The sequence below is a fragment of the Pan troglodytes genome, chromosome 11, assembly GCF_028858775.2.
Source record: "Pan troglodytes isolate AG18354 chromosome 11, NHGRI_mPanTro3-v2.0_pri, whole genome shotgun sequence".
Lineage (NCBI taxonomy): Eukaryota > Metazoa > Chordata > Mammalia > Primates > Hominidae > Pan > Pan troglodytes.
The window spans coordinates 70,382,502-70,395,315 of NC_072409.2; the positions used below are offsets into that span (position 1 = coordinate 70,382,502).

General features: G+C 39.9%; 1 long non-coding RNA gene across 1 annotated transcript; it reads left to right on the forward strand.

Annotated features, from left to right (window-relative positions):
• The first annotated feature begins 386 nt into the window (after window positions 1-386).
• LOC107976688 (uncharacterized) lies at window positions 387-12,268 on the forward strand. The gene is made up of 4 exons (XR_001720814.4): window positions 387-540; window positions 4,768-4,931; window positions 6,594-6,691; window positions 12,101-12,268. It is a non-coding gene; the product is annotated as an uncharacterized LOC107976688 (long non-coding RNA).
• The last annotated feature ends 546 nt before the right edge of the window (window positions 12,269-12,814 follow it).

Below are 12,814 nucleotides of genomic sequence, written 5' to 3' on the forward strand. Positions count from 1 at the left end.
ATAGAACTCTTCTTTTTTTCTTATAATTTAGCTGTAACTTTGCAATTATTTCCCAAAAAAATGTTTAAAACTTTTTTTCTACATAACCCCAGTAGACTCAGGACTTGGAGACACACAATAAGAAAGAAAGAAGAAAAGTAAAAGAAATTCAAGCCTGAAAATTGGTTTCAGGGCTGCAGATATCTATTGTGGATCTGATTGTTGTTAGACTTCCAGTCACTACACCAACAGCTTTTTTTCTTAATCAAACCAGTTCTAAGAATATATAGCAAATTAGCCAGCAACAAAAATCTCCATGGGTAAAGCCATCTGATTCCTGCCTCAGCTCACTGCCTATAGCTCTAACCACCCTGCAACCCAGCATCCAGTTGGATTCTGGGAGCTTTAGTTCTGTTGCAACTGTTCTAACTGTCATTACTGGTGTACAGAGAAGAGCTTCACTGAGGATCCCTTTCAGGATGCTGTGACTCCCTTTACAATTATATTTCTCACTGCCTTGGTAAAGGGTCTTTTGGACTCTTCTTGGATGTAGTTTAGCGGGTAGGTGAGTGGTTCTTCAATGAGAAATCTACTCTAGCGTTTCAATTTCCCTGGGCCCTGTAGACCTTCTGCAACATACCAGTGGAGTTCTGGCATTTCACCTGGATTTAGTCTAGGCTACCAGATTTTAGTCAATTAACCAAGCAAACTCTTAGAGCCACTCAAATGGACACATTGAATCCAGAATCTTGGCTTAACGTTTCTGTATCAAGATTTCATCCTTGTCCAATATTATATTCCTTTCCTCCTGATCAGACCCTTAGGATCCATTTCCATGCATGTTCCTCGGGTTTCTGTCTATATAAATTGATAAACTCTTGCAATATTTAGATGTAACTTGCATCCTCTCATGGTTCACACTTTGTAACTCACACTCTGGGGCCTGGTGAGACTTGAATCTGGTTACAAATGTAGAAACAAGAGGCACTGAGGGTTTTCAGGAAGGTTGGCAATCCTTTGCAAGACAATTACCTTGAAAGAAGTTATTACAATCTTTAGGCAAAGGAATACTAACTTTAATCTTGGAGGAAGGGTTTTCATCTGCAAAAGGGGCTCTGAAGAATTTAGAGATTCATGGTCTCCAGCTTCACTGGAATTTGTCCATATGTCCCCTTTTAATTGTTAGAGAGAGTCTCACTCTTAGTCAGTGTACCAAGTTCAACATGAATTCAATTTGCCTTGTAATTCAGCCACCAGAAAGATCAGACTTTGAATTTGTTTTTCAGAAATCTTGGCCCTATGTCTACAGGAGCAAAGAAGGTACTCATTGAAGCATTCTGCTCCCTTATGCAGACCTTGAGCTGGGAATTCAAAGCTCCGACTTCATTGTTTTCTTTCCCTAAGTTCTCTATTTTACTTAGAAGCAACTAACCAATCCCATTATGGTCCTTATTTCTACCAAAATATTCTAAGGTATCACTACTTGATCCCCCAGACCTCTGCCTTCTATAGGCTGGTGATTCCAGATGCCTGCAGGTGATCAGATATCTAAGTAACCCTCTTGCCACCAAATACCACACACACTTCAGTTACTCTTTCAAAAAAAATTATCAAGCAACTGCTCTGTGCCAGAGACTCTTCTAGTCCTGAAGATACAGTGATAAATAAGATAGAGACAGTTCCTGCTGCCATTCAGCTTGGTTCTAGTGAGAAAGACAGATATATTAAAAAATAACTTGACATTACATTTTCAAGAATTTAAGTACTTTATTGGAAAATATAACTGTTTAAGAAGACAGATATTGACAAGGACACTTAGTTCTTGTAGCGAGGAAGTATAGACTTAACTCTTATTAGTAAAAGAGTGTTTAAGAATAAAAATATATCAATACCCCTAACTTTGGAGACAAACTGAAGTACTGAATGTACTTCTATTTTTGATTTTTCCCTTAGCATGGTGAGTTGTTTGGGAAATGATTCAATAGTTATTTGTAGTTTCTAAATTCTCAGCAGCAGTTGCCTCCTGATATGTGTCACTATATATTCTGAGTTGACATCTGTTATCTGAATCACCAAAATAGTGCCTTGTTTTAAAATTTATCCACTATTGGCTTATGTTTTATCTTACTCTAGGCCATGTTATCACTACATGTGACATCTCTGTATATGTGTTTGTGAAACTGGGATAAAGTTGGCAAAACTTGAGATAGAGGAAACTATCTATGAAACATGTTTTGCATTAGTAGAACAGGAGGCATAAGCACATTTGGAATAGAAAGAACAGAGAAGGCGATACTGGAGAAATAGGATCTCACAAAGGAAAGTAGAATGCACGTAGAGAACTTAAATGCAATTTAGGCAACAACCTATGCAATTTGGACAACTATAGACCTACTATGGCTTATGGTTTCTACCAACTAGACTTAAGCTCCTTTTGGAATAAAGCCTTTGCCTCATGGAGGAAGTCAGTTAATGTTTGTTGATTGTGATTTTGATGATGACATTCATGATGATATTCTATTTGGGGAATGTTTTTCAAAGTGGGGCTTTGACCTGACAAACTGTTATACTGATAGAAAAATCAACATTCTCTCACTGACACCTTAGGTATTTGACAGATATCTGAAAGAAAAATAATTTGATATGACCAAGCAATAGTGAAGTGTAGGATATTGATCTCCAGAGATTTGTGAGACTAAAAATTGTGCAAACAAATAAAAAAAAACATAGTCTAGATTATCCCAATGTTGAACAATATACTTATGTTTACACATAATGTTGGAAAAGGCATCAGTGCAATTTCTACAATGCACTGATGATAATGATAATGAAATTTTAGTGACAATGTGATAATGAAACTTTAGAAGAAATTATAATTAGTTTTTCATCTCTCTTAAATGGATGTGTTGTTTTTTCTGTCCTCTTCCTTCTCCATTTATGCCTTTTCTGGTTCCTTGTTGACTTGGGGAAATATACATGTGGGTAATAAGGGTGAACATTTCTGCAGAAACAAAGCAGGTCTACTATGCTTCAGCAGGCTTAACTCTCATTTGTTTAATGAGGGTTTGGAAAGATGGGGGGGTTTCCTACATATAGTCAATGCATACTTAAGAACACCTACTATGTGCTGGCTTCGTTTTAGTCTCTAGGAACTGGGAGACATACTGAGCCATCTGTATCTACATATATTAAAATTGTTGTACCGAAGAATATTTCAAGGTCTTCTATCTATCTGTTTTCTTTTGGATGGAAGCAGTCAGTGCAAACCAGCATGGTGAATGAGCTTGATTGTATTTAAGAGAAAAAATTCTCACTTTTGGGGTTTTTGCTACCAATTTTAAGAATGGGGAGCTGTTTTCAGAACTAAAAGTTTGCCAGCGCACTAATAAGATGTAAAATGAAGAAAAATTAAAAAATAGCTCTATCGTTTCAAAGAATGTGGAGCTACTTTGGCTTCATCGGCAGAGTAAGTCTGTTAATAACCCCGAAGCACTCCCCTTGTTGAAATAACACAAATTAGCGTTTAACCTGGGAGGAAGAACACGTGAAGTTATTTAACATTTACATAAAATTATGGAGTAAACTCCAAACAGGTCGCCTCCAAAATGTATAATTACACTCAGCAGTCCTGTCAGCATACATAGAAACAATTTTATTTCCAATCATCTTCTGCTTTTATTCACTCAGGAATGTATCATTAAAATTTCCACAGAACAATGAACCTTAATAGGCGCTAATGCAATTGTGAATTATGGTAATTGTTACCTAAATTAATCTCTGTACTTTCCATTCCTTATTGCCCTGTGCATAAGGAGTGTGAAAAAGATAATGTTGAAACTGACATTTGTATAAATGGTATAAAAATTTATCTTATTTAATAAAAATTTAATATAAGAACTTGCTACTTTGTAAAGTAGTTTACTTAGAAAAAATGTTAGATTTGTTGCAAGTTGGGTTTATAAAATCTTTAATTTGTGAAATTTGGGAGGGAAAATGGCAGTTGACTCATTATGGTTATCTTTGGGGTATGTGTATGCACCGAGGTATCGGGATGGCACATGTATGTTCCTCCGTGCACATATTGCCAGGGCAGTGTATGCATTCGTACCCTTATCTGTGTGCATGGCCTCCTTCTGTGTGTTTATGTTTACTCATTTACGTAAACTACCCTCTTGGTGTAATAAAATCCACCATTATGTGTTGAATTGTGTTCCTCTCAAATTCATATGCTGAAGTCTCCTAGTTCTTCAGAATGTGACCATATTTGAAGATAGGACCTTTAAAGAGGTGATTAAGTTAAAATTAGGCCGTATGTTTGGGCTCTAATCCAGTGTGACTGGTGTCCATCTAAGAAGAAATTAGGACAGAGACATAGAGGGAAGACCATGTGAAGACACAGGGATAAGATGGCTGTCTACAAGCCAAGGAGAGAGGCTCCTGAAGAAACCGGCCCTGCCAATACCATCTTGTCAGATATATGGCCTCCAGAACTGTGGGAAAATAAATTTCTGTTGTTTAAGCCACACAGCCTGTAGTACTTTGTTATGGCAGTTCTAACAAACTCATATACTCACCTGGATTGGAAATAAAGAAATACAGGGTTTTGTCTTGTTTCTGTCACTCCTGAATTATATTTGACTTTGGGCATATCACTCAGCCTTCCCATTTGCCGTGTGGTCCAGTTCTTGTATACTTGTTTATTCAAACCACTCAGTTTCATAGTCTTTGCTAACCGTACCCTGACTTTACTCTGAGAAAACACTCACCCTTCACATTTATTTCTCACAGTTCAGATGCAGCTGATCTTCAGCTCCAGCTCCAGTGGGCATGTTACTCAGGTCTGGCCAATCAGTATGTTCCATGCCCACAATGATTGGTTCAAGAATGCACATATGACAGAGCCCTGGACAATGAGATTCCATTTCAGGACTTAATCTGGAACTGTTGTGCAGGTAGGATCTCTGTTTGCTGAAGCTGCTAAGGTGAGAGGATGAAGGTCTGGGGCTTGCTTCAGCTGTCTTGGAACCACAAAGAAGGGTCAGACCAAGAATGAAGCCAATGCAGAGAAAACTGAACCACAAGAGGGAGAGAGATCAGTACTAAGAACCCTTTGTGAGTCCCCGATCCAGCCTTGCCTGAAGCCAGTGATTCTTGGGGGCCCTGTAGTTTTCATTAATAAGCTAGTGAATCCCTCCACTTTTTCCCCTCAAGGCAGTTTGACTTGCATTCCTCTCATTGCTACCAAAAGAGTCCTGAGTTGTAGAATGGCTGAATGCTGCCTCTTCCTCTGCAAAATGAGTGTATCCTTTATAATTGAAACTATTTTTTTCCCAATTAAATATTACATAGAACACAAATACTGCTGTGTATGTGAGAGGAGGCAGGAGTGAGGGTGGGAAATAAAACCTGACCCCTTTGACATTCCTCTAATCCCCTTGTTCTGTGTGGAAACCTCTGGGTTAGATGATTCAAAGTTTCCTGCCAATCCTTAGAATTATTAAGTTTTCTGTACTTATGAACATTTGTAGCACTTGGTGGGCAGGAATTTCAGGGGCAAAGGGGATAGCAGAGTGAGGAGGAGAAAGCACTAACAGGTAAAGAAACACAGTCAGAGGCCACACACAGGCATTTTCTCCCCCTAATGCTGGTGAAGTTGCCGAATGACCAGAGGTGAGGGCTGCTTGTAAAGTGCTTTAATATTGGGATACTCTATGTGATTTTTCTATCTGTCTCGGGCAGAGCTCCAGGCTGTCAAGCACATGCTGAATAATTGACTTGAGAACACTTATGGAGAGAGGTGTTCTTGGTCCTCATGGTAGTAACAGAACTTAAAGAGCAGTATCACTGGAGCCCCTAAAAACTTCCACAGATGGGTGAAAAGCCCACCAGGTTCACCTTGAATGTACCATAATTAGTAGTACTTTTATAGAAAAAGTTTTACTGAGCCCCATCTGGGATGAGTGTTGCCATTTATAATAATTTTTAGCACAGTGATTTTTCACCAAATATGAAGAAAACTTTGAAAAATACATGAGCCTTCAATCCCTTGTCTGCTCTCAAATGTGTACATACAGTTTGCAATCAATTTCAAGGATTCTGTCCTTTCAAAGCCATTTTTGTACTGGACCTCAGGCAAAGCGCTCCTGCTCTAGACACATGTGTCACACATGCATTTGCTGATTTGTTTTTTAAGCCACTGGGATCTTTCTAAATCTAAATTCTTTAAATCATAGTTTAAGCAACTCTGCGAATTCATTTTGTCAACTGCCATTACCTTTTTCTTTTATTTTGTGAGTGCTTTGTCTCTGATTTGGTTCACCTCTGAGTATGATCTAAGGAAGAGTTCCTCATTTCCTTAACAAATGTTTATTGGGAACATGTATGTGCGATATCATGAAAGTGAAGATAGAGGGTCTCAGTTGCCTTGGAACTTCTGGTCCTGTGGGAAAACACAGGACTTAGGTAACGTGAAGCCAGCATGACTCTTATAATGTCAGCTCTATCTCTAGAACAAGGGCATTAGATCGGTGGGACTCAGAGCAGCAGAGGACTGGAGTTTGGAGGGGACTCTTGCACCTAAGACTGTGTAAAGTCTGCCCCTACAACTGTTGCAGCTTTGCAGAAATGCTGGAGGCTTCACAGAAAGAGAGACTAAGAAAGACTGAGGACTGTTAAGCATGCCCTATCCTATTATCAAACACTTCACTCCAGGGTAAGTTCAGTGAGGCACTTGACTCTTGAATGAAAAATTTATGGAGACTCTAAAATCTTTTTGAAAAATAGATATCAAAATGTTGATATTTTGCCCATCATGGAAAAATTAATTTTAATCTTTTAAAAATATTTCATGAAAATGTTATCTCTCCGTCCCTGAGATTTTTGATGCTCCCTTAAATTTTGTGCCTGAGGTGAGTGTCTTGCTCATCTCACCCTAGTCCCAGCCCCACCTCACACTGCAGTGACAAGTCACAGCACATGGTTTAGAAATGTTTGCAATTGATCATTTTATAATTTAGCGTGTATGGGATGCATATTGTTATAATAAATATTTGGGATTTTGTGTGTGAGTGTGTGTGTGTGTTGGTATGTAACTAATTTGACTTCATGAGATCCTTAAAAAATTTACAGTAAGTGTTTGAGGGTCAGCAGGTTGAGACACAGAGAGAACATACATGCATCATTTTTGACTCAACATCTCTTAGTTTAGCTTGGAAATCCTGCTGCACAGCACCACATCTGGTTCTGAGGTTTAGCTGTTGTCTACATCTGTCCTACGTGGTCATAAAGAGCTGGTGGAGGCTGGGCATGGTGGTTCATACCTGTAATCTCAGCACTTTGGGAGGCCGAGGTGGGCGGATCACTTGAACTGAGGGGTCAGAGACCAGCCTGGGCAACATGGCGAAATCCTGCCTCTACCAAGAATACAAAAATGAGGTCGGCCTGGTGACCTGTGCCTATAGTCCCAGCTACTCAGGAGGCCTAGGTGGGAGGATCACCTGAGCCTGGGAGGTTGAGGCTACAATGAACCATAATTATGCCACTGCATTCCAGCCTGGGTGATGGAGTGAGACCCTGTCTATCTAAAAAAAAAAAGAGCCAGTGAAGACTGCTGACTGCATGCCCTGTAGCTACATGCCTTGCCCTGAGGCCACTGTTATTTTCCCACTTCATGATCCTCCATGGGATTGCTCAGCCCCTCACCTCTGGCTTTATGTTGCCCTGATCTCTCCTTACTGTCCCAAGTCCCATATCTCTGTCTTCTTCTGTTCCTAATTTTCTACCTGTTCCCCAGTCTCAATACCAGACTTTGCTTTGTGTTTCATCCCTGACTCCTCTATTGCTGGTGTATATCCGTCTCCCACGCTATTTCTTTGCCATCTGGAACAAGTTCTAGAAGCCTAATTAACTTGTAAAGTGCATTCGGTTTGGATGGCACAACCCATCTTTCTTCCCCGTGACTTGAACCTCCTGACCTTTTCTCATAAAACACTCATGTCCTATTTGCTACCCTGTGCTCAGTTGTCATTAGTTTGTGTTGACAGTTTTATTGTTTCCTGGTGACCCCTGTCCATCCACAATTACTATGGTATGTAGCAACCTATTTATTTCAAAGTTAAATGTGTGGTATAAAAATAAAACCAAAAATTCCACATTCTCGGGGGCAAAAATCCCAGTTTTTAAAATATGATTCACATTCATTCATGTATGTATAAATCCTATTATAACTTATTTCACTAAATTAGTGGCTAGGTCTCTTAACCACGTCCAGAGAACAGTTAGTAACTCTTGGCTTTTTAGAACTCCTAGGCTCTTAAAATTGTGCATATGAATAAAGAAACATTGAAAGAAAATTTTTTCATGGAAGCCAAAATCAACCAAAAATAGATACATTTCAGGAATTACCACATTTATAGGCTTTAAAATATTGGCCTATTAATGAAGATGATTCATTCTTTCAAAACATCCTGGATTTTGACATAAAATAAGTTTATAGTTATGAGACCTGTGCGACCTCATCATAATGTTGGAATTAAAATAATAGAAAAATAGTTTGGTATATAGGAGTATGAAGCGAGGTGAGGAGACCAAGGTCTTTGTGTCAGTTGCTGACACTGATTATGGGACCAGCTTGGGTAAGACGTGTACCATGTGGATGCCTTATGCTGGTAAAAGCAAGATGGGGGCTAAAAAGAGTAGCTTCCATCCAGAATCACTAAAGCCAATGTAAATCAGCATCACATGACTACAGACCTATATTTAAAAAAATGTTTTATCTCTGATTGCATTCCTATGATTAGTTTACATAGTAACGGATCGTTATTTGATTTTAAAAGTTGAAAGGCCAGCACAAAGATGCAGAAAGAAAAAAAAAGTCCTGTGTGTTCCATAGGAGGCCAAGAAGTTTGGTATTTTTTCAGATACACGTAATATTCTTCTATGTATATCTGTACTCGTTAGGCTGAGGATCCAGGTTTTATTAATTTCCATATCCTTTTTATAACTCTGTGGGATTCACATCTTTTGGGAGAATGGACTCTGGGAATAACCACATCTATTTGTAAAAGCATGCCCTTGACAGTTTATCTTTGGATTAATTGGTAAGTTTTATGAGTCAAATTGCCCCAGGCGTTTTCCTGAGTTTCTTCAGAGAAGCAATGGGAGGCAAAACTAACATTTTGCTGGTGCTTTGGGATCCTTGGTAAGAAGCTTATGTGAGAAGCACAAAGTATCGCTCTCATTTGGCACTCGTGATTCGAAGGCATATTGAAGCAGACACTTGAGTGCTCCAAATGACAAGATAATCCAGATAAACTTTACGCATCTTGCAGCACTTGAAGTTTCTAAAGCCAAATAGAGTGGAAGGATAAAAGACAAACCAAGTTCCTAAGTTAGTTCATATCCTATATGTACTTAATGTCTCTCCTTCATATGAATCCCTGCTGCCAGCAACAAATATTACAGCCAAGCACCTAGAGTTGGCCTAGCTCCATGTGGACAATTCTATCACATATATGGGCTATGGATTCCAAAAATGAGACTATCTTCTTATGTAACTTGCTTCATTTTAATTAACATAGTACTGAGTAATTAAATATGCTTTTCTACAATATCAGCTGTAATAGCAAAATAGTTCTCCATTATATGGATGAAATGAAAATATACTTAATCAATCCCCTATATTTACATATTAGGAATCTCCACTGTTGGTGACTTACAATGCGGAAAAAGCTTCAATTTGACCTTTTAAGGTTTCCAAAACTTTTAGTAAAATGAAACTGATGGGAGACCCAAGAGAGTAGGACTCAGAGCCCTGTGAGGTATTACATATTGTTACATATTGGGTCAGCAGGGCTTGCACCCTACAGAACCTGGGGGAGAACTGGATGCTTGAGTAATAATTTATGTAAAATCATTATATAAACTGTGGCAAATGCACAAAATATGACATATTAAGGCTCAGCAATGACTATCTTTCAACATAATCTTTCCATGGTCATTTCCTGCTGAAGATATTGGCCTATATTTAATTATCAGCCATGGTTTATACAGTTTAATGTGGGGTGCATCTTTCTTAGAAGAGTCTTTTTTTTTTTTTTTTGAGATGGAGTCTCACTCTGTCCCCAGGCTGGAGTGCAGTGGCGTGATCTTGGCTCACTGCAACCACTGCCTCCTGGGTTCAAGTGATTCTCGTGCCTCAGCCTCCCTAGTAGATGGTATTACAGGCACATGCCACCACACTCAGCTAATTTTTGTATTTTTAGTAGACACGGGGTTTCTCCATGTTTGCCAGGGTGGTCTCGATCTCCTGACCTTGTGATCCGCCTGCCTCAGCCTCCCAAAGGTGCTGGGATTACAGGCGTGAGCCACAATGCCTAGCCTCTTAGACGAGTCTTAATATGGACTTAAGTATAGTGCAGTTTAAAAAGTGGACAATGGCTTTATAAGTGAATTAATAATTTTAGATGTATTAAGTCTGTTGACTTGTATTGTGTGAGCATAGCTACCTGGAACTACATGTCCCAGGATACTCTTTCCTATTTGGTACTCGGTTAAAGTTGGCCACTAGAAAAATTCACACAAGTTTTGGAAGGCCAAAGCCAAGCCACAGCCATCTTGTTATTTTTGGAAGGTTGGCACAGGATGCCAGGCACGGAGGCAGCTCATGCACACTGTAACTCTTCTGCAAGCTCACCTCGTTGTTGTGGGGCAGCACCCACACCCATCCACCTGCACCTCCCACCAGAGCTACTCCTTCAGGTTCTGTGAACTCTGGGTCCCATATGCGTGTTGCTCCTTAATGAAGGGTGCAGCTCGTCCTGCAGATCGTCCGTGGCAACATGGTTGGAAGTGGTGCAAAGCAGATGCAAGTTCCAGTGTGATCTCCCATATTCCAGTTTGTTCTTGCTCTTCTTTTCATCCAGCTTCCTGCCCTACTGCAACCTGGCTGACCTATGGAAATTGCACAGATTGCTTCTTCAGCTCCCACTATTACCTACAGTGTAACCACTACAAGAAATTCCTTATCTGAGACCACTCATACCAGTTCTACTTCTTTAATCAAATTCTGTTGTAATAAGGAAAAAAAGAAAAAGTATTCATACACATACAGACAAGCACACACATTGAACCTGAAAGGTAGATGCACATAGCAGCTAGGCCTCCTCAGGCACTGAGGGATAGGATTGGGGTGGAGATTGAAAGACTCTTTAGTATAGGGAGCTTGCATGTGAGAGATGTATGAGATGTGAAAGATGTGAGAGTGATGACGGGAGTAGCCTCAGGCTTAATGGGGAATGACCCCATGGGCCTGGGAACATGGGACACAATTCCAGACACAAGAGCTCTGGAGAGTTTAACATAGAACCTTACATATGTGCAATTAGTGAACCAAAGTTTATGTACCCGGGGCCCATAGAAAACATAGAAAGTGCATATAAGAAAAGGTAGAAAAGAGTATGGGACTGGGATGGAAGCATTCTGGAAAGGAGTAGTGGACCTCTGGTAGTTTTGCCTGCCTAGCAAACATCCCTAACCTCCTGACAAGAATACCAGGGTTGTTAATGCATACAGTGATTCTCTATGAATTTATAAGGGATGATCCCTCCAGGCAGATGCCCTAGATTGGGGCACCTGGCTTGGAGATTGGAGCAGATCCTAGCTTCATTCACCCATCTGAACATTCTGCTGGTAACTTTGTGCCATGAACATGCTTGACTGTGTGCCATACCTCCCCACACAGTTCATGTGTTTCAGATGGAGGGGCTCAAGCCCACCTTAGGCACAGGAATGGGCATTTGACCGACTCCTGGCTATATTCCCATAGCCGATAATCCCCATGGATGAAGAGAACCTCATTTTCCCCAGAGAAACAGAATCTTGGTGGTGTGACTTTGAGGAATGTGTTCACTCCTGAACCTATCTCTACGGTTAGCCATATGATCTCCTATTTAGACATTTGTTTTGTGCTGAACTGTGTCCCCTAAAATTGATATGCTGAAGTCCTAATCTCCAGTATCTCAGAATGTGACGGTATTTGGAGATAGGACAATTAAAGAGATAATTAAGGTAAAATGAGGTCTTATGAGTGGGCCTTGATGCAATATGACCACTTTCTGTATAGGAGATTAGGACACAGACGTATACCGAGGGAAGGCCAAGTAAAAAGGAAGGAGAAGGCCATCCACAAGCCAAGAAGAGGGGTTCCAATGAAATGAACCCTGCTGACACCTTGTTCTCAGACTTCCAGGCCCCAGAATTGTGAGAAAATAAATTTTTGTTCATTAAGTTACCCAGTCTCTGGTACTTTGTTAAGTCAGCCCTACCAAACTTATACAGCATTGTTAGCTCTTACTAAGTGACTCCATTTTTATAAAAAGATATCAAACTAATCTGTATTGTCTGCCTAGATACTTGCCTATTTAAAAAGTGACATAAACTAGCCCCATAATGAACACCCTTTTAGCTTCGGGCCCACCCACCATTTAGCAAAAATCAAGCTGAAACAACCTTTATGAAGGGAAGTTTGGTTAAAGTGTATTTGTTTCATCAATTCCACCAGCTATTTGAAAGCTTACCTCTCTACCAAGCTCAATCATGAAGCTGAATCCCTCAGCTTTCAAGTGTTATTTCGGCATTAGCTTATCTATAACAAATTGCTTTTTGTTGAGGTGTCCTCGGCATTGAGCAAAGAACATTCTAGAAGAACCTCAAGAAGCCCATTTCTGTGTCTCCTGAAAGGTAACTACTAAGACCATTGCATGGGATTTTTGCCAGGAGGGCCCTGGGGAGAAATTTCTAACTCAAGTACCAAGAATATCTGCTCTTCTCATGATCA